The sequence below is a fragment of the Ursus americanus genome, chromosome 27 (assembly GCF_024610735.1).
Source record: "Ursus americanus isolate L20-20 chromosome 27, mUrsAme1.1.p, whole genome shotgun sequence".
Classification (NCBI taxonomy): Eukaryota; Metazoa; Chordata; class Mammalia; order Carnivora; family Ursidae; genus Ursus; species Ursus americanus.
Genome location: NC_142153.1, coordinates 5,323,693 through 5,345,795, shown reverse-complemented (window position 1 = coordinate 5,345,795; position 22,103 = coordinate 5,323,693). Strand labels below are relative to the sequence as shown.

The 22,103-nt window shown below is 41.5% G+C and overlaps 1 protein-coding gene across 4 annotated transcripts in view; it reads right to left on the bottom strand.

Annotated features, from left to right (window-relative positions):
• The window catches only part of SLC20A2 (solute carrier family 20 member 2), a 104,558-nt gene that overhangs the window by 51,363 nt on the left and 31,092 nt on the right, over nucleotides 1-22,103 (bottom strand). Inside the window, exon 1 of one of the 4 annotated variants that reach the window (XM_045779195.2) lies at nucleotides 21,392-21,645. The exons of the other annotated variants lie outside the window; for them this stretch is intronic. The gene's annotated coding sequence lies outside the window, so the exon portion shown is untranslated. Of the gene's footprint in view, nucleotides 1-21,391; nucleotides 21,646-22,103 lie in introns of those variants that run through there. 4 annotated transcript variants of the gene reach the window in all.

The following is a 22,103-nucleotide window of genomic DNA, read 5'->3' as shown; positions in this document are numbered from 1 at the left end:
GGTTGGGGGATGCATTCCAGGCTTGGCCCGGGGCGGGGGGAGCAGCACGGGGGAGGACAGGCAGGCCGGCAGCGTCCAGCAAGCTGGAGGCTGCGGCCACCATGCAGACAATCGGGTGCCACTGAAGGGTCGTAACCTGAGGGAGGCCGACACGATCAGACTTTCACTTCGAGAAGTTTACCCTGGGTGCCATGTGCAGAAGGCGCTGGACAGAAGAGGGAATGTGCTGAGGCTAATTTGGGGCCACTGCGTGGTTCAGGCAGGCTCCCTCGGAGGCCCCCGGCCCGGCATGGCCATGGCACCGACCGAAGAGAAAGGACACTGAAGGAGGGGTCAAGTGGTGGTGGCCTGCGCTCGGGGACTGAGAGAGACAGATGGTTGCTGACTCGCGGGACTGGGCTGAGAAACTGCCGAGGAGGGTTTTTATGTTTTCTCCTTTGCACTGTTTCTAGTTTTGTTTTTATATGTTAGGGCAAGGTTTGCCCACAGGTGCACTCCAGGACAGGCTGCACACAGAGGTCAAGTCCAGGAGCACCAAAGCAGGTATGTCCTCAGCCCAGGGTGGCTTGGGGAGGCTTGTAATTGTCCTTATGGGACCTCAGGCACCATTTCAGACCAGGGATGCCCTCTCCTACTCAGATAATCTTAGGTAACTTATTTCTACACCTGGGTCTGTGTTCTTTAATGCAGCTTTTCTCCCTCACATTACGTCCAATAAGCATCCGGTTGAGGAGAAAGGCTTTTTTGAGACCAAATGACTTCTATTTTGTATTCTATTTGTAAGACCTGTTTTTTATGGCAAGGACCAACACCCTGATTTTCTCCCTCTTCCACTCAAACAGGAGCAAAATAAAACAAAGCACTTCAACAACTGCACGATCTGCTGCGGAAACAGAGCTTGGCACCCCCGGCACGGGGGCCAGGGAGCGCTGTGTGCAAGGCCGAGATGGGAATCTGTCAGGAGTGTGGAAGCCCAAGTCCAGAGTGGCTGAGGTCTGGCTGGTGTGTCACCGGACAGCGCTGGCTGTTTGAAAGCAGGATTCTGGAGGTGGGCAATCGAGTCAGCGGGGAAAGGTTGGCTTATTCAACAAGTGATGTTGAGCCAACTTGCTAACCATCTGGAAGGAAGAAAAAAAGTTAGATCCCTACCTCCAGCCAAAATAAACTGAAGATTTAAATGTAAAAACTGAAACCTGAAGAAAAGAACACAGAGGCAAATATTTACTTAATATCAGGATGGGGGAGCCTCGACCTGATACTGAAGAAGCAACCCATTTGAGTTCATAGAAATCACGTAGCTGGGAGACAGAGACGCCTGATGTGTGGAGGCGTCGCATGGAAATGCCTCCTCTCCTCCTCAGTGATTCTCAGTGAGGGCGCAATGGTGTTTAGATCTTCCAGCTAATGCCTTGGTTCTTCTCACTCTCCTGCAAGGGCTTTTCTGAAAAGGGTCAGAACAAGCCTCCTAACTCTCTCTTTCCTTTCCCAGTATGAAAGCCTCTAGATGGCTTCGATTCACAGGCCTGAACGTTCCAAGATATTCCTTAAGTTTCAAATGCCACCGACCCTCATGTTTGAGGAACAGAGACCTTAGAATGTTTTGAATCATTGGAAGAGGTACTGAAGGGTTTTGTAAGTTCTACTTCCCAGACTTGTAACGTGAAGAAGATACTCTCTTTTCTCGGTGCCCTCAATGCTTCTGAGCAAGCTCCTCAACTCTGAGTCCTGCCCACCATCACTCTGTTCCTGGATCTCTGAGCCAGCCCTGCTTCCTGCACCAGGCCCAGTGAGAGCACTGGCAGGACGCCCGTGTCAAGGATTTACAGACCTCTCTCTAGAACTTCCTCTGTGAGCATCTGCTTCAGCTCTACCTCATACCCTCTTATCTACGCTAGAAATCCGAATGTTGAAGAAAAAGTGAAAACGAACATGCTCAGAATATTTCCAGTCGAATTTGTACACGGTTTAAAAACAGGAACGTGGCTGAGCTGTAGCACTTCATAGACATGAATACAAAAAAAAAGCTTGGGTGGGGGGCTCCCTGTTCTAAAACGTTGCTAAAGGTAACATCCACGATGACCCCTGGCCTTCCCAAGCAAAAGTGCCAAGGGGGTGCCTGTTGCAGCTTCATTTCTGAAATCTCACTTACAGAATAGCACAGCAGAAGCGGTTTTTTCTTTTCAACACTTGGGATGTAGGTCTTGTCATAAGGAGTTTCTATCAACACCAGTATTCTTGAATAGCTCATGAAAACATCTACTTTACCCTCTTAAATTTTAAAAATTTAAAAAGTAATAGTATATTTATGATAAAACATATCGAGTTTCATATTTTCACACTAATGATAAAAAAATGGAAATATGACAAGAATGGCTCTGAAACTTGCTTTAACTACCTTCAAAAGGCATATTTATAAATACGCAAAGCAGTCTATGGGAGCACAGGAGCCTGGAGAAAGGCAGATGATATTGTGACTGAAGCAGAAGCAAGAAAGCAAGCATTTAAAATGGGGCGCCTGGGTGGCACAGCGGTTAAGCGTCTGCCTTCGGCTCAGGGCGTGATCCTGGCGTTCTGGGATCGAGCCCCACATCAGGCTCCTCCGCTATGAGCCTGCTTCTTCCTCTCCCACTCCCCCTGCTTGTGTTCCCTCTCTCGCTGGCTGTCTCTATCTCTGTCGAATAAATAAATAAAATCTTAAAAAAAAAAAAAAAGCAAGCAAGAGAGGGATAGGGAAGAAGGGAAGGGGAAAGAAAGAGGAGGGAGAAGGGGGAAAAATGTCTGAAGGGAAGGCAAGACAACCAAGCCAAATGTTAGACCCAGGTTGGAACATGGGGACACAGAGGTGAGAAGAAGCAAGTTTGCTCAACGGGGACAAAGAGCATGAGTATAAAGCCTGATAATCTTTATCAAAGACATTCAGAGTGAACGAGCTGCAGACTTAAAACCCAATGTGAACTGGAAATAAAAGGCAAGGATAGCTGACTAACACACTGTGGCCATTCCCAGCACTGCATGTTCTTTCCCTTCTCCTTCTCTGTTGTTAAAAAAGGAACAAGCGTTTCTCCTGCATGAAGAAAGGGAAAGAGGGGCGCCTGGGTGGCACAGCGGTTAAGCATCTGCCTTCGGCTCAGGGCGTGATCCCGGCGATCTGGGATCGAGCCCCACATCAGGCTCTTCCTCTATGAGCCTGCTTCTTCCTCTCCCACTCCCCCTGCTTGTGTTCCCTCTCTCGCTGGCTGTCTCTATCCTGTCGAATAAATAAATAAAATCTTTAAAAAAAAAAAAAAAAAAAAAAAGAAAGGGAAAGAGCACAGGACCTGCAGTCAGAGGTTCTGGGCCCATCCCAGTTCAGCTAGCTACTGGCTACACAACTGTGGGCAAAATTATTTAAATGGCTCATCTGAAAAATGGGAATAATGATACAAAACGTGGTGGCTCTGTAAAGGCCCCAGCTCCACGCCAGGGATCAATACACAGCGACTACTATCATTGTTAGCAGATAAAGCCCTGGGGTCACAGTCAGGAAACCCGAGGCCTAATCCTGGCTTTGTTACTAACTGGCAGTGTGACCTTAGGTAAGGTACACCCATTTTCTGAATTCCATTTCATCATCTATAAAGTGGGGATAGTAATAACACATGTACTTGACAAAATTATTGTTAGGATCAGACCTAATGTATGCATAAGTGTTTTGTGGTTAGCCTCAAGCACGCTGAAGTTATCAGTACCACTGCAGACATAGGAAGAACAACTTGAAGCTCCAAAATCCTTCTAGAAGGATCTTTCTCACTCTTATGCCCCACCTCCAGTAATCATGTGGATATACCCAACCCACCTCTCTCTAGTCCTGCTCTTCTTCCTCAAAGTACAAATTCTGGCCTCGTCTTTGATTAAAGACTGATGTACATTGTAAGGCAGAGGAACAGTTTTGAGGGGTGGAGGGAGGTGAAGAGGCAGATGAAGACACCTCTAAAAGGTGCTAAGAAAAAAATATCATGCAAAATGGTAACGCCACTCTGGCAGGTTCTTAAAAAGCATATGCTTATCACATAAGTCAGCAGTCCCATTCTGAGGTATAGTCACCCAAGAGAAATGAAAACATATGTCTACACAGGAAACTTATTTTTCTCTATCTTGAGTATGGTGGTGGCTACACTACTGGGCACGTGTGTCAAAACTCATGAAACTGTACACTTGCAATTGGTGAACTTTATTGTATGTAAGTGATACCTCAATAAAACTGACTATAAATAACCCTGGCATATATAAATACGTGGGGTGATGGATGTATTCACTAACTAGACGGGAGGAACCTTTCGCAATGTGTTATGCGTATAAAATCATCATGGCGTACACTTTAAATACCTTACAATTTTATTTGTCAATTATACCTCAGTAAAGCTGAGGTAAAAAAACCAATACAACACTGGTCATAAAAGTTAATATTCACTTTTGATATTTTTCCCTTCCTGTATTGCTAGTGTTGCCTTCCCCCACCCCCAACCCCCTTAGGGTAAGTTATAAAAGTTAAATAGTTAAAAGGAAAAGAAAAGAAAGAAGGGGAGGGGAGGGAAGAGAAGAGAAGGAAGGGAGGAAGGAAGGAAGGAAGGAAGGAAGGAAGGAAGGAAGGAAGGAAGGAAGGAAGGAAGGAAAGAAAAGAAAAGAAAAGAAAAAAAGAAGAATAGTTCCCTTATTCAATGAAAGAAGGAACATTCTACTCAGACACAGTAAAAGCAGCCAGTTTGACTAATCCAGCAAGGGCTCAGGGACAAGGTGTCACACCTTGTTTAAAACAATGGCATCAAGAAGCAAAGAGCAAACAAAGATCAGTGAGAGGAGACGGCTGACTTAGAACTGCAAATTCAAAGTTCCACAGAAAGGGACTCAGACAGAACTCTTGAAGGCCAGAGATGAAAGAGGAAGGCCTGCTGTGGGGACAGACTAGTGACCTCTCTTCCAGCCAGGCACGTACTATTTCTACAGAGAAAGAAAAGCAGGACGTTCCTGTGGAGACAAGTCTTCAACCTTGCTTCTCCAGGATCTAAAAGGTGGAAACCCATTCACTAGCATTCAGATTTAGGGCAGATATAAATACTTCAGCTGAAAATCACACCTACGGAGGCCCACAGATTAAAGACGGTTTAAATCTGGACTTGCGGACACTTCATACTCCAAAAGCTTCAAGGAGGTCAATTAAAATAAGTTAGAGTACAAGCAAACTATAAATATAAGTGTCACCTTGCTCCGCTACGCCAATACCTACTCTAAAATCACTTCAGAAATGTTCTCGCTCCTAAGTACAGCTGGAATGATTTAAACAGTTCTAAGTAGGAGCACTTATTTTTCATATGGGAAATGGTGCTTGTAAATGTGCCAGGCTGGGTCGGATGCATGGCAGTCCCAGTACTCTGTCTTCAACAAGAAGTACTCAGGGAGGGTATGGTGGCTTTATGACATTAACCTCCCAAGTCCAGGAAAATGAGCAAATAATTTGAAATGTGAACAAATACTGATCTACAAAGATGCCATTTATTATGATCATGAAAAAAAAGGAAACCATTTAACTATCCCCCAGATAGGAGGAAAGGCTAAGGAAATACTGGTGACTTCTAAAGAGAAAATCCTATATAGCAACTAAAATGATGTAACGTGAAGGGCACCTGGGTGGCTCAGTGGGCTAAGTGTCTGCCTTTGGCTCAGGTTATGATCTTGGAGTCCTAGGATCCAGCCCCGCATCAGGCTCCCTGCTCAGTGGGGAGTCTGTTTCTCCCTCTGCCCCTCCCCCTGCTCGTGCTCTCTCTCTCACACTCTCGCTCTCTCTCCCTCAAATAAATAAAAAATAAAATAAAATGAAATGATATAACTTGAGTTTTCCACGGCAGTGGAACAGTCTGCTAAGGGAAAAATCAGCATACAAATGGTGTATGCCAAATGATCTCAAGTATGTTTGACAAATGCACCAGCAATGACACTTTAAAGAAATACACCCAATGTTCAGAGGGGTTCTCTCTAGGTGCTCTTGACATTTTTTTATATTACCCAAAACTTCCTACCATGAGCAATTACTACTTTTAGCATCAGAAAAACCCTTCAAAACACTACTGGGGAATGTACAATTTTTTGAGAAGTTAGGAATGTACCACCAAAATACGCTTTGTTTTTGCAATAAATAAAATGAATTTATCCTGAGTCTGTTTTCAGCCCAGGAATCTCAGACAATTCTTCCTTCAAGCTTCCGACCTATAATTTAAGAGGTAAATACATCTTCTATACTTTTTACTGATCTTATCTTTGTCACTTTCAAGAACATCCCGTTGTGCTGACATCTACACACGAGGTGGAAAGGTCACTGCGCGTTTCAGAGCCTCCTATCACACTCCCATCTACGGGGTTCGAAAGTGCAGCCTCAGTCACACGTGGTCCTCCTTTAGAATTCTGCCCTCATCGTTTGTATGCTTCTCTTGAGGACTGGCCATCAGAACCGAACTTTACCCAGAGAGTAAGCAAATGTCCCGCTGGCGCCATGTACTCCACAAGCCCGACTGAAACGGTATCTGAGGTTAATGCTTACAAGAAACAACCTATGATTAGTCTCTTATTCCTGTTTTGGTTCACAGAATTAGAGAATCAGAGAACATTACAGTTTGAAAAGACTTGAGAAGTCCTCTGGTCCAATTTTGGTCATTCTGAAGATGTGACTGCCATAACTGAAAGTAGAGGCAAGATGATTATTCTCTGAAAGGGTTATCCACTGATTGCACGGGAGGCACTCGAAGGAGAGCAATGGAAGTGGTGCCCTTGGTTGGCATTCAACAAGCCTTCCTAAGGATACTAGCTCCTATCTGGGAGTTGAGTTTCCTTAGGGGGTGGAAGGCAGGGACAAAAGGGAAAGAGAAAAGGGTGAAAAAGAGAATGGGTTACAAAGAATGTTGCAGAGCCGTGATCCTTGGAAATTTTCAAGAGCAGATGATCTCCTCCAGTCCCGTCCAGCTCAGTTATTCTGTATCAACTAGAGACCACAGGACTAAGAAGAGGCAGTGCAGCCTGCAACTGCGAACCACAGGACTGTGCTGTGGGGAGAGGGGGTGGGAACTCCTGACCCTTCCTGGAACAATGCAGTGAACGGCCTTCATGAATTCATGGACCATCGCAGGAGCTCATTTTGGTCCTCTGCTGCAGACCCTGTGGGCTCAGCCCCGCTAGACCCTGTTTCTTTTCCAGCCCTCATTCCTGCTGTATTCACTCTCCCTCTTGCATTTTTGTCATTCTGACATTTAAGTTTCTCTTTGGCTCATAAAGCATGTGTGTTATTTAGATGTCTTCCAGTAGCCTTTTGCTCTGTGGGAAGGCATTGTATGAAACTTTAAGTAAATATGTTTTTACAAGGATAAAGAAAGAAACAGCAAAAATAATGAACAGGAGATAAAGTTAAAGGAATCATGACAATTTGGCCTGAGGAAGGGAAGATGGAGAAGGTCCTACAGAACCTAAGTGAAAAATAGTTTTTAAAAACTGAAAGACTGCCTCAGGACGTGGAAGTGCCATTTCCTTGGAGATGTTCAAATGGAATCTAAATGACTGAGGAATTATTTTCAGAAACTTTAATTTGTTGTTTCCATTTTGTTTTTTATTTATTTTTTATTTTTTAAAAGATTTTATTTATTTATTTGATAGAGAGAGAGCACAAGTAGGCAGAGCAGCAGGCAAAGGGAGAGGGAGAAGCAGGCTCCCTGCTGAGCAGAGAGCCTGATGTGGGACTCGATCCCAGGACCCCAGGACCATGACCTGCGCAAAACGCAGATGCTTAACTGACTGAGCCACCCAGGCACCCTTGTTTTTTATTTTTTTTTTTTGAAGATTTTATTTATTTATTTGGGGGGGGCAGAGAGGGAGAGGGACAAGCAAACTCCGCGCTGAGAGTGGAGCCTGACACGGGGCTCGATCTCAGGACCCTGAGATCACAACCTGAGCTGAAATCAAAAGTCGGACACTCAACTGACTGAGCCACCCAGGCGCCCTTAAAGGTTTTATTTTTTAATATTCTCTACATCCAAAGTGGGACTCGAACCTACAATCCCGAGATCAAGAGTCACATGCTCTACCAACTGAACCAGCCAGGTGCCCTTGTTGCTTCTATTTCAATGTTATAATTTGATGATTTCATGAAAAAGTTACTATAAGGAAATACATATCAGCCATTCTTTATCAAATTTGGAAATATGGAAAACAGTCTTTCATTGTAATTACGACCGCACTTGGAGAAGAACAAAAATTTCTAACTGAATGGCTTACTGCACACTGCAAAGCACTCCCATTAGAAACGTGGAATTAACCTGCATAGAGATTTTTTTTCCCAGGATTATGACCACCTTGTTGGAGTGCTGTACGTACAATACCGCTTGAAAGCAGGGGACAAGGATAGCTGGCCTTCATACGTGTATTCCCACTCTAGCAGACAAATGGCCTCTGAACACCTTTCCCTTTCTGTGTACGCTACAGGTGGATTCCCCTCAGATAGTCTACATAATTTTTTTTCAGTCATAACCAAAACTTGGTTCATTTTCAGGAGCAAATCACTTAGCATCACTTCTGTCACACGGCAAACCTGGGAGCACTTGTTCCAATTCTGTGCCCTCGAGTGTTGGGTTGTTTGGCTAAGCTCCGAGAGCTATATTCGGGAAACACTTTCTCTTCAGCCACAGTTTAAAACAGAACTATGTATGTAAATAGATATCTTGGTGCTTACAGACTTATTTGCTAATTTTGTTCTGATTACAGTAGAAGCTCAACAGAAATATGAATGATACTTATAAAAACACTGATTCCTGATACCACTACATATTCTTTCTATTAATAGGACTTTAATATAAATAGGAGAGCTGATAGGTGGAGATTAGTATCTTAACTATTTTCCATGCTCCACTTACAGCCCCATAGTTCTTGTGCTCATTCCAAAGGTTCTTAAGCAATAGTTCTTAGGCAGCAGAAAAAGCAAGAGGGAGCAAACGATTAAGTTGATTCAGTGAGACTTTTCCACTTTGCAAAATAGGAAAGTTGGTTAAAGTCTCTAAAGCACTTCATCAGAGTCTGCAAACTTAATTCAGTTCCACCCAAATTAGTGGTATAAGCAGTCTAAACAAGGCAGTAAGTCCAAAAAACTGTTCATCTGGTCAGGAAGTCAGGTGAAAATCTAGCACTTCTTCCTATCTCTCACTGAAACAACTGAAACTGAAATGTTTTTACGAATTTAAGAAACCATAAGTATTTGCTTGATATCACCTCCAAAGAATGATGAAAATAGCAGTTTAAAAATTTGAGAGAGATACGTTTTTAAGATTTTTTTTGAATACTACTTCCTGATTCAGAGACTGCTCCTGGTACTTAATTCCTTATGATTGATTGAGATAAATTTTCCTGGGCAAGTCACTAGCTCCCTTTGGCTCAGTTTTTCCTTTAGAAAACTTGGAGCTAGGGAGGATGCCTTGATGTGAACATAAAGAGCTTTATTATAATAACTAGAAAGCAACTGGATATAAGCTGTTCTTTAGTGGTATTTGAAATCAGTTATGAGAGGAAAAAAGAAATATGTAATTATACAGTCTTTTGTCATTACCTACTTAATTACCTCTGCCGAAGTTCTTGTGTGTGTGTGTGTGTGTGTGTGTTTCAGTTACTGTCTAGTGTCACTTCCCTTCAGCCTACTAAACCTCTTTTAGTGTTTCTTGTAAGGCAGATCTGCTAGCAATGGATTCTGTTTTCATTTACTTGGAAATGTTCTCATTTTGGCTCACTTTTGAAAGACAGTTTTGCAGGGCAGAAGATTCGTCAGCACTTTAACATGGCCTCTTCACCATCATCTGGCCCCCACTGTTTCTCATGAGAAGTCAGGTGTTACTCTTATTGCAGTTCCCCTAGAATGGAGTCAGTTCTCTCTTGCTTTCTACATCTTCTTGTCTTTCAAAATTTTGACGATATGTCTGGGTGTGGATCTCTTCATGTTTATCCTAATCAGAGTTTGTTAAGCATCCTGGATGTGTAGTTTAGTGGTTTTCATCAAATTGGGAGTTGTAAGTCATTCTTTGAATATTTTTCTGCCCCTTTCTCTCTCTCTTCTACTTCTGGTACACTTAATGGTGACCTATATTTTGCTGAGATTCTGTACATTCTCTGTCATTCTTTCTGTTCTTCAGACTGCATTATCTCCACGGCTCTCTATTCAAGTTTGTGGATTCTTCCTTCTGACAACCCAAATCTACTGTGGATCCCTTCAGCAAGTTTTTCATTTTGTTATAGTCTTCAATTCCAGTATTTCCATGTTTAAATTTTTTTAATTGTGGTAAAATAAACATAAAATTTACAATCTGACTACTTTCAGGTGTACAATAGCATTAAGTACATTTGCATTGTTATGCGAACATCACCACTATCCATCTGCAAAACTCTTTACACCTTACAAAACTGAAACTCTGTGCCCGTTAAAGAATAATTTCCCATTTCCCCTCACCCCAGTCCCTGGCAACCACCATTCCGTCTCTATGAGTTTGACTACTTTAAGTACATCCATATGAGTGAGATCAGTGTGTTTTTGTGACTGCCTTATTTCACTTGGCATAATGTCGTCAAAGTTCATCCATGCTGTAGCATGTGTCAAAATTTCCTTCCTTTTACAGGCTGGATAATATTCCATCGTATGGATATGCCACATTTTGTTTACTCATCCAGCGGTGGACACTTGGGTTGCTTCCACTTTTTGGCTACTGAGAATAAGGCTATTAAAATGGGTGTACGAGGGCGCCTGGGTGGCTCAGTCAGTTAAGCGTCCAAATCTTGATTTAGGTTCAAGTCATGATCTCAGGGTTGTGAGTCTGAGACCCATGTTGAGATCTGTGCTGGGCATGGAGCTTACTTAAAATTCTCTCTCATCCTCCCCCCTGCCTCTCCCCCCTTTCTCTCCCTCTCTAAAAATAAATAAATAGATAGATAAATTAAATTAAATTAAATTAAATTAAATTAAATTAAATTAAATGGCTGTACAAATATCTCTCCAAGTCTCTGCTGCTTTCAGTTCTTTTGGGTGTACATACAGAAGTGGAATTGCCAGGTCAAGTGATAATTCTGTTTTTAATTTATTGAGAAACCACCATACTGTTCTGCACAGCAGCCACACCATCTTATATTCCCACTGACAATGTACAAAGGTTCCAATTTCTCCACAACCTCACTGACACTTTTTATTTTGTTTTGTCTTGTTTTTTTTTAACAGCAGCCATTCTAATGCGTGTGAGGTGATATCTCATAGTGGTTCTGATTTGCATTTCCATAATGATTAGTGATGTTGAGGATCTTTTCATGGGCTTGTTGGCCATCTGTATATCTTCTTTGGCGAAATGTCTATTCAAGTCCTCTACCCATTTTTGAGTTGCTCTTGGCAGCTGAGTTGTAGGAGTTCTTTATATATTCTGATACTAACCCTGATCAGATAAATGATTTATAAATATTTTCTCCCATTCAGGAGGTCGCCTTTTCATTCTATTGTTTATGTCCTTTGTGGTGCAGAAGGTTTTAATGTTGATGTACTCCATTTTATCTATTTTCACTTCTATTGTGCTTTTGGCATCATATCTGCATTTGGTTCTTTATCATTTCTATCTCTTTAAAAATAGTCTCTATTTGATGATTCACTGTCACCACACCTTTCTTTAATTCTTTAAGAATGGTTTCTTTTAATCTTTGAACATATTTATAATTAGCTGCTTTAAAGTCTTTGTCTGCTTTGTTCAATATATGGGCCCCCTCAAAAGCAGTCTCTATTGTTCATTTCTCCTATTTATCTGTCACAAATTCCAATTTCTTTTTTGTTGAAAATGAGACATTTTAGATAACATATTGTAGCAACTCTGGTTAATGACATTCCCAGCCCCCTGAGGTTTTGTTGCTGGTATTTGTTTGTTTATTTGGCTGATCTAATTCTGTGAAGTCTACTTTCCACACAGTACACAACTGTTGATGTCCCTGCTCAGACTTTCCCCCCTTGTTTTCACATTTTAGTCTGGCTTCCTAAGAATTACCCATAAGCCACTTAACTGGTCAAAGGCTGTTCATAAGCCCCCTTAACTAGTTAGATTTTCACCCTTCACCATGGCTGCGTATGTAACTTAGAGACTACTTTCATAGTTCAGGGAGTAAAGGATGGAGGGAAGGTCTGAATGCAAAGGGGCAGCACAAAGATAACCTCTGGGGTTTTAATTATTATTTATCCTATATGTGCCAGGTGGTCACAAAACCCTGAGTGTGTGTAAAAACTCAGAAATACAGTGTCACCAGAAAAAGTGAATTTTACTATATATAACTTTTGTTGAAGTGGCCATGATTTGCCTTTAAAAAAAGATACTTCTATACCTGTATTGCTCCCCCATATTTGGATCCAATTAGGTCATTAGAGTTCTTAGAAGTTCGCTACTTAATAGCTAATGAGGAGATAGAAAACAAAATCTTTCTCATTATGCTATTGCCAATTGAGGGTCATTTCCTCTCAGAATGCAATAAAATAAAAATTAAACTTTAAAAAATGTATCATTGTAATACTTAATAGTTCATATGACAATGTCAAGTTTTTATTCCTGATCAGAACTTTCTTCTGGATTAAGCTTTAAGTCATTCTTCTTCAAATAAAAATTCTGGATTATTTAATTGTTACTGACAAGTCTCACAGAGCCTAAAGACACTGTGATTTAAAGATCAAGGAAAAACCAAAAAAATGTAAACAAAAGGAGAGATGGCAAAAATCAGGTCTGACAGAAAGAGGTGCTTGGCTGGACACTCTATCCTCTAGGTTCCTAGGGATATTGAACTTTCGGCTGAGGCAGAAAGTGACAGAACATCCCAGCAATTCTCTCTTCCTGTTCTAGCTGCCACTTTAATTTCAAGTCAAGTCTTAAGCACTTTCTTTTTAAAACCTTTATCGTAACAGATAAGCTCATCTGTAACTCCCAACCACCTCACTATGCTGAGTGCATTCCTATCCTCCTCCTTTCGCTTTTAATCTTTAAAGGCAAAAACAAACAAAACCAAGAAATGAACGAACAAATGAAAAAATAAAAGGAAGAAAATAAACTCAGTCCAAATCTTTAAGCTGAGATCCAGTCTCTTCTTGCTCTTCCAAAAGCCACCCTTTCTCTTGACAGCAGAGAGTTTTTCTACCTTTTCTAACTTGATCTAGAGTCTCAGAATCTCAGAATATCGTCTAGAAATATTTTTATCTGTTCTGTCACTTTTACAAAAGCTGTTCTCTTTCTTCCTTTGAGCCACTCAAGCTGCAAAAGCGTTCTATCAATCAAACTGTAACCACCTATTTTATTCCACCTTGATACGCACGTGGCATTTCACACATCTGTGCTGACGCTGTGTGAGGAGGCCTGGGACTCACCTGCCGGTGTGGACATGCCCATGTGGTGATCACAAATCTCACTGGTGGCAGTACTCAACCCACTGCGTGTCTGACTCAGGGTTACATAGTTCCCCGACATCTCTTTCTCCCCTCCACTCCCCAGAAGAAATGAAGATAAACCCATTGGGATGTGTCTTTACTTTCCCAAAGAGCCAACACTGCAGAGAGGAATTACATGATTATTCCTATCTTATTACTGCAGGAGAGAGAGACAAGATGATAAAGAAATACAGGAGAGGATGACAAGAGCACTCCTTATAAGGATCAAAACTCGTAAGAAGGAAACTTGAAAAACCAGCTTTCTTAGTTCCAAGTATTCCAGGAAATACTCTCCAATGAGTGACAAAGGTCCTGAAACAAAGGCTAGGCCAAAACATGGTAGTACATACACGCTACTAGGTTTCTTGTGTTTTTTCAAGGCACCTTAAGTCTAGGGGATCAGTCCTGTTGACGGTGGATTCAATTCAGTCTCAACCTACCTGTGTCAAGTAAACCTGGTGACAGATTCTACTCATTTAGGCCCAGACTTAGGAAGACACTTCAAAGAGAGACCCTTTAAATAACCGTCAAAAGTACCTATTCTCCCACATTACCACACAAAATGGGCTGAAAGGGAGGCCTACTGTTTTTGCTCACTATTTTCTTAAATCAACTGCCACCAGTACCAAATAGTTACCCCAAATAACCTTCTCATTAAGGCCACAAGAACATCCTAGCAGCATTTGGCAGAAATAATTGAGGGAGCCAAAAGTGCTATCACTTTTAATAAACACTGGTGAGATACACTTTGATACTGCAAAGAGAAGTGCTTTGGAAATACTAGCTAAGTGACTTGTTCTTTCTATCATTCCTCATCACTGTCACTCAAAATATTCTGAGCTCTACAACGTACGGTTCTACCATTCACTATTTTATATCTAAGATCAAGAATGATAGTCCCTTACAAAATTTAAATGGATAATTCTAACACAAAATATTATTTTAGTGACTTAAAAATACGCTGGATTCCCCCAGCTCCCTTCCATTAAATAATACCTGAGATCCTATTCAATTTGAAGTCATATTAGAGCTCACTGAACATCCACAGTCATAAGTTGTGAAAGCAGACCCTTGCCGAATAGCTTTTATGCTGCAGAATTCACAAAATTACCCCTTGTCCATAACTGCCACACATTGGTTTGTGTGGTGGGCCTCTTCCCAAGAACCAAGGTCTCAAATGTGCCTTAAAGATAAGTCAAATCTTCCCATTATAAAAATAATACACACTCATATAAAAAAATCTGGTGAAAACACAAGAAAGTAAAAGAAGGAAAAATGCTCCTAGCTTACCACTAAAAAAAACCCATTGTTTTGTGTACGTTTTGGTGTACTAGTTTCATCCACCGGAGTACGCATTACTTACGTAAGCCACTGGGAGGCCACTGCCAAATTAAATAAAATATAAAAGTCAAAATCAAAATGAATTATAATAGCTGTGTTTTGAAAAGAAAGTTTTTCATTATTACATAATACATGCTCATTGAAAAAAAAAATCTAACATATAGGCAGCCAAAAAGAAGGGGAGAAAACATCATACATCAGCTCACCTCCTTGAGATAACCACTGCTTACATTTGGTGCACAGCATTCTTTTTTCATGTACATATAAGTACCTCCCTTTTAAAAAAGAAATGAAGCCATTAGGCCATGAAAAAAATGCCTTCCATTTGGCAAATGGTTATACGTATGTATTTTGTAACCTGCAAGGTACCCGCATTACAGATGGGACATCATCATTTCAAATGTCTGCACGGAGTTGCGTTAGGTGGCAACACCACAAATTATTTAACTAGTACCTTATTAGGTTGTTTCTGGGGATGTTTTATTGAATCATTAGGTCAGTAATTCTTCAGTAGTCTAATAATAAGCAAAGGAGCTTCTCCCCCTCCTTTCTCTTCACGTTTAATTTTTTTGGACTGAACAGCTATAATAAAAAAGGTTTAGCCAAAGCCACTTACCCACTCGTTTTTTTTTAAGATTATATTTATTTATTTGACAGAGAGAGAGACAGCCAGTGAGAGAGGGAACACAAGCAGGAGGAGTGGGAGAGGAAGAAGCAGGCTCCCAGCAGAGGAGCCGGATGTGGGGCTTGATCCCAGGACCCCGGGATCATGCCGTGAGCTGAAGGCACATGCTTAACGACTGAGCCACCCAGGCGCCCCAACCCAAGTCTCATTTTTTTTTTAAGATTTTATTTATTTATTCGACAGAGATAGAGACAGCCAGCGAGAGAGGAAACACAAGCAGGGGGAGTGGGAGAGGAAGAAGCAGGCTCATAGCGGAAGAGCCTGATGTGGGGCTCGATCCCGGATCGCCGGGATCACGCCCTGAGCCAAAGGCAGACGCTTAACCGCTGTGCCACCCAGGCGCCCCCCACTCTCATTTTTAATGAAACACATGTGGACTAGATATAAGCATGATTTTAAAAACAAAATTATTTTTGCCAGGGTGAAATACCAAAGGGGATGACTCTTTAGTAATTTCTCTTTGTATAGACATCAAAATAGCCTGTTGCCTGCTCTCAGTAAGAATGAAACCAACTAAACATTTGAATTTTTTATTGGATTTATAGTTATTGAGAGTTCGCTGGTTTTAAAGAGAGCATTTTATATTCAGACCAATTAAGGGTATTAAAAATCAGCTGTCCCTGCCCTCTGGATTGGTGAGATATAGCTCTCTTATCAGGGTGCAACCAGGATTCACAGGATTTCAGATACTCTGTAAATCGACACAGATGGAGAAAGTAACAGTGCCTGCAGCTTCACATCTGCGAGGTCAGTGTTTTCAAACACAGCCCGGTCTGCAGATGGGGCAACTTTGCTATATCCACTTGCCACCTTTACCCTTCTGTCTCCCATTACAAGGCAAACTGGAGTTTGAGCCAGGCTGCCCTCACTTGTCTTTTCTCACTTCAAGGAACTTTTAATACTCTGCGAATGTGTGATTAACTATAGCTATAAAAGCCTAGCATTCTACCTATCCCGTTTTTAAGTACTAAAATATGAGCGCACAGTACCCTGGCCAAAACAGAGCATGTCTTCTTTGGAGACAGCAGTGTGCCACTGTGTGACACTTTTTAAGCAGCAATGGCAAAACACGTCCTCGGAGAATGCCTCTTTATGACCACAAAAAGCTTTTATGATATAAAATGCTATAGAAAATATAACAAATAGACACATTCTCAATAGTTTGTGTTTTCGACCCAAGACAATTCCATCAGGCAAAAGCACAAAGAGTGGAGGGACTCTGAGGAGGAGTAACTATTTTGATCAGGAAGGGGAAGAATGGTCACCTTCCTAACTCTAGACAATTTATTACACAGGGGAGGGCAGAGTGCCTGTGGCCTTGAACATTTCAACTGAGTAACCATTCAATTGCACTAAAGTGCCTAGCATGTGTACCACTGAAAACATCAAGATGAAATAGGTCACTATCTTCACCTCTAGCAGAGACCCCCCCAAACTGCTAATATTGGCCTATGCTTGCATTCTCTTTAGGCCCTCTGGCTCTGCCCCTCCACCTAGGGTGTCAGATGGAATTTCCCATGGCAAGGATGAGGAATGGCATTCCTGCAGGTGGTACAACAGCTCACTGACAAAGTTTTCCTCCTGCAGAAGGAACAGGGTTGGGAAAATGGGGAACAGTCAAACTTTCCCGATAGCCACCTATCTTCTGACATGGGCTTCGTGAAGAAAGCGACCAATCCAGCCAGCAGTCTGTGACACAGAATGATCACCAGCTAACATTCCTTGTTTTGACCTTTGCCCAAATTCCCCTTCAGGTGGCTGTAAAAAAGTCACATAGGGAGGAGGGAGTCTACTGAATAAGACTGTGATATTATCTGATAATACAACAGTACCATCACATTTTCTCATTTGATTCTCATTTGAAATGGGCACTGTCTTAACTACTGAGTTCAGAAAAATAATTGCAAAATTTTCCTGGTTAATTATTAATCTTCTCTAAGTGACAGAGGAAATCCAGAACAAAGTTAGGGCTAAAAGGGACTTTGAGAGGTCATTTATCTCCAGACTTCAGAAAGAATATTGAAAACATCAGAAACAAATATAGTCCCATTTTTAAATGACTTCCAGAAAAAAAGCTTATATTTTCCAGTATTCAAATTCTCCATTTTCTAAAACCTTGCTTTATATGTCACCTAGTGGTCCTCCAACATTAGTGTGCATCAGAATCATGTGCAGGGCTTGTCAAAGCAAAGAGGTTGCTGGGCCCCATCTTCACAGTTGCTGAATCCATAGATCTTGGGTGAGGCCTGAGAAGGTGCGTTTCTCACAAGATCCCAGGTGGTAATGATGCTGAGAGAACCGGCATTGCGCCGTGAGGACCACGGTTCTAACCCAGCCTTTGCTGGACTGAACCCTTATATTCTCAATGGAAATAGATACTAGTTGGTCATCATTCCTTGGTTCTGAGACATATACTTACTTGCATAACAATTCAAGAGTCCCCTGGTCATTTTTTTCTATCAGGCTAAATAATAGAAGTTTTCTAACATCTTATTATAGATATCATTTTCAACCCTTTAATCATTTTGTGAGGTTCTTAGTTGAGTCTTCTCCAAGTCTCTTAGCTGTGGAGCCATGAACTAGACCCAGAACCTTAGTCAGAGACTGGCTGAGGTTGCATATAAAGGGAAAAATGACTCACAGATTCATACAGAATACTCCTATTTATTAATCTCCAATACCCAAAGCTTGTCTTACTAGCTCCCTTCTGATTCATGTTCTTCTGACTCTTTTATGAGCTGCAGTAATGCTTAGGTGACCTTCGTAATACCTTTCTTTTGAGAAGCTCAAGGCACTTCTCTAATTCAACAGGTGACTCAACATCCTAACCCAGTGCAAGGTTAAGGAACTAGTTCAAGCGCGTATCAGTTCAGGAAGAGAGAGAAAATCTGGAATGCAAATTCAGATTTCTATCCAAATACCAGTATATTGGGAAAGATGCTTCTTACATTTACTGGACTTTCTAAGGCACTAAGTTTACCTCCTCCATATAATAAGCGTTCCAGGTGCAGGGAAACTAGTGAATCTCCACCCTTTTGTGGGGAATTCTAATGGGGAACTGGCGTCGGGGATCTGGTGGCTGGGGTTAGTCTCATCTATCTCCATCACTTCCCCAGCTGCTGGAAGAGAAAGGGAAAGAGCACCCTGGGGGACACTGTAGTTTGTCCTATTTGGCAAAAGCCCAGATGATCTGAAAACTACCCCACAAGCTACCCCCAACCCTCCCCACTCCAATTTGTTTTCCTTTTCTTCCCTTTCATATTATGGTTTCTGCCAGTTTACTCAGTGTGTGATGTCGGGGGCCCGGGTCTCTGTGTACTGCCGAATTTCAGCACGTGAGTCCTTCGCAAGTAGGAACTATGCGGTCTTTGTGCATTGTATGTGCTCTGGGGGTGTTTCTCACATGCTAAGTAATAACAGCAGTGCCAGTATTTCCAGAAGAAATCAGAATTCCAGCAGAGGGTCCAATCCTATTACCATCTACCTGTGCACAAGACAGAGCTCAAGGGATCCCTCTGCGCACTGTTCCTTTCGTTTTAGATAAAAGAGTTGAAATTCAGTATAACAAAGCCTATTCCTACAAAATTTCCTTTTGAAAGAGAACGTTCTAGAGATGTGATCACTGTGTACTTGCATTCAGCTCCAAACCAAAAGGCAACCTGTTAGATAATGTAAGTTCCCCTATAACTGCACAGTCCAGTTACGTATTAAAAACCTCATGTGAATGAAGAGGAACCCCCCCCCCAAAATTCTTCTTTGCTTCCCTGAAAAATCTCTCAAAGCCTCAGAGCAGAAGGCTAATTCTCTAGGAATAGAGAAACATTAGAATAAATCTACTGCAAGCAGGAGCTACTCAGTCAGAGCCTGTGTCTAGAACTATTTTAAGAGGCAGGCGGCTAGGAGGAGAGGGCAGGCGGCCAGGGAAAGCAGCTTAAACAGGACTGGAGGACAGAAATGCACAAAGCCAACTGCAGGGAGGGCGACGAGGGAAGGTGCAAGTGTGCACAGCACATGCGCAGAACAGTGGGCTGCTGGTCTCTTTCCGCAGGCCCCACAACTGCCCAGGCTGGTCAGCATCTGGACCTCCGACCTGTGACCCTGAGCTGAGCTCACTGTGATGCGTCACGCCCAAGGTCATAACTAGTCAACAGAGACTCTACTAATGAGGGAACCATAACCAGTATCAGTTCATCAGGCACACAAGATAAGAAGGGAAGAGAATCACCGCCCCAGCAAACACAAGAAATTCCCACACTGATGCTTACATCATTAAAATGATCTCCCCTTTCACTCACCTATATCAGGCTCTCACAGCACATAAATCACTAAAAGGGATACTCTGAAAGTGTTTATGAGCATTTTAGCAACTCCTCCTAGAAGAACACACGCTTCCTCTAGTAAAAATACCTATGGAAGCTTCTTTCTGTTAAATTTTTTAAATGGACACATTTTGAACAGCCTTTCTTTTCCACAGGACTAAACGACAGCCGACAGCGGAGGGAACGAATAACAGCTTGAAAACCCTCGAGTACCCCCGACGGTGCACCTTTACAAACACTCCACTCAGATGCTGATGGCGCGTCCTTGACAATTAAAACTTTCTTCCCATGGAAGTATGTATTATGAAGCAAATGCTGGAACAAAGCCCCTTTAACTACTGAAGATGTATTACAGACTTTTCTGTTATAGTTACAACGAATCTGGACTGTAAATTTCTCTTTGGCTCAACAAAAAACTTAAGTTTTAATAGGGGTTGCTTTCTAAAAATAGCTCAAGAACTCAGTTCTATTTTCCCTTCTTACATTCTTTTCCTACTAAATGTACCACTGAAACATTTCCTTTCATTGTTGACACCTTAGGTCATTTGGATTTAAAATCAGACAATACATAATAACAAAGAAGTCTTTGAATAAAGACTTGCAAAATGGGAAAATGGCATTTGAGGGAATGCCTCCCTCCTTGCTCACAGTGCTGATAAGGACGGGGATGCCTGGAGAGCCGTTACTACACGACCTATTAGAATTGTTTCAGTAAAACCAATATTCCGCCAGGAGATATAACTTATGTTAACTGATTAAAAAAATGTTCTGCCTGGTTCTCTGTTACAAGCATGTTGTTTGGCATGAAGCTGGGTGTACTCTGAATTAAAACGCACCTCAAACTAAGCAAGGTACTTCAGATTTTATTTAACAATACTCGATATTAAAATCTTTAGTCTTCTTCAGTGTAAATTTAAGTTGGCAATGTCTTGTTAAATTAAGGAGCAGTTAAGATTTAAAAGTTTCATGACCTTTGATTAATTTTGGTAACTAACTCCATCTTCTAGAGGATGCTTTCAATTACTTTGTAAAGCCTTCTCCTAAATTTATTTTTTTAAGTGCTTCTCTTTAGAGGGCCATAGGTCTATTTTTAAACATAAAATCTTCTTAAAAAAATAAAAACCACCCACCTATACATCTTACAAAGTTACATGTGACACTCCCATTATTTCTGTATATAAACTTGTAGCTCAGAGTAAGTGTAACAGGAATCCACTTTTAACTTTTTTTTCCCTAAGAGTTAGGTTACCATAGAAATAAAGCTCAATGAGACAACCACTCCATTAATCGAATATTTTAACAGATAAAATAAGAAATAATCTACAGACTGCTTCTGCAAAGATAAAACGGTAAGAATCAAATACTTTCTCTCGGGAAAACCGAAAAAGGCAGGTTTCTTGCAGTAAGATACATGTAAAGAAAAACCTTTGCCACCATTCTTAGAATCCTCTGAAGTACCCATCCCAAGGTTTCCAGCTTTCCCAAGAGATAAAAAAATTACTATAGGAAGATTTAAGGAGAAAAGAACAAAGAAATCTTAAAAATCCACCCACTACTTACAAGCACTTTCAAAGGAAATCTGAGCCGCAATTCTTCAGAAGACTGCTCTCCCGACCATAAACACAATCTGAAGTCTAAAATAGATATCCTATCGCATTAGGCCGAGAAGTCACATTTCAGCTTACTAACTTCTACTTGGGTAAACAGTTTTACAACTCCTAGAACAAACCGCGGCTAAAATTAACCGCACCGGCGCAGCAGGCAGGAACTCGCTGATTGGCATCATGTGTGCCGGGATTTATTCACTAGGACAACATCGGTGTCCTCTTAATGGGAAATTTGGCCAAGGGGCGTGCTCTGCTGAACAATACATAGCATCATGATTATGCTAATTACTGAATTCAGTCCAATAATACTAACTTCTTTTAAAATGTTTTCGCAAGTACTGACAGAGAAAGAGTAAGCTCTTTTCACGACTCGCGTTCAGTTGAGTTTTAAGCACATTCAAATCAGAACTTTGACAACAAGGTGGCAGTGCTGTTTGCTCCTCACAAGGAAAAGCAAAGTAAAAGGACACTCTGTCAGATTCTTTAAACAGTGTGATTAGATGTGAAATTAAATAGGCATCAAATATACACACTAAGTCTATCAACAAGTGCCCTTCAATGAAAGCTTTTTTCTTGATATAGAATGAGCTCATGTCATTTACTTGCTTTCTGGCTTTGTCTTCTGCACCTCCCGAGGAGTTGCTATGAGGACACAGGTTCACTAA